At 30.8% G+C, this 490-nt stretch overlaps 1 pseudogene; it reads right to left on the minus strand.

The window, feature by feature from the left end:
• Positions 1 to 275: 275 nt before the first annotated feature.
• Positions 276 to 408, minus strand: LOC112818123 (U4 spliceosomal RNA; annotated as a pseudogene).
• Positions 409 to 490: the final 82 nt, after the last annotated feature.

Here is a 490-nt window from a genome sequence, read left to right on the forward strand (position 1 = left end):
AAAAGAAAGGGAAAGAAAGAAAAAAGAAAAAGAAAAAGATAAAGATAAAAACAAACAAAACCAGAATAAAACAAAACAAAACAAAAAAGAACAAATAAAATGGAATATGATCAAATATGATCAGGCTGGTGCATAGATCAGTGCCACACACTAGATTTTGGGTGTATTTTGCTCTGTTAGAAGAAAGTGCCTCCAAAAATTTTAAAGAAAGAAAAACTTATATATGTACAAAAATAAGGGTTGATATGATGATGGGATGGAATATGACTGTAAAGATAAAAATTATAAAAAATTTTATAAAAGGAATTGATAAGAAGTTGTTTGAATAAAGAAAGAAGAGGATTTAATTAGCAATAATCGCGCCTCGGATAAACCTCATTGGCTACGATACTGCCACTGCGCAAAGCTAGAAAGAAGAGGATTTAAAAAAAACAAAAAGAAAGGGAGAGAATGTGATCAGGCAGGAGACTAGAACAAAGCCATACACTAG

Source organism: Callorhinus ursinus, unplaced genomic scaffold (assembly GCF_003265705.2).
Source record: "Callorhinus ursinus isolate GAN/ISIS: 27379988/994484 unplaced genomic scaffold, GSC_fseal_2.0 scaffold4969, whole genome shotgun sequence".
NCBI lineage: Eukaryota > Metazoa > Chordata > Mammalia > Carnivora > Otariidae > Callorhinus > Callorhinus ursinus.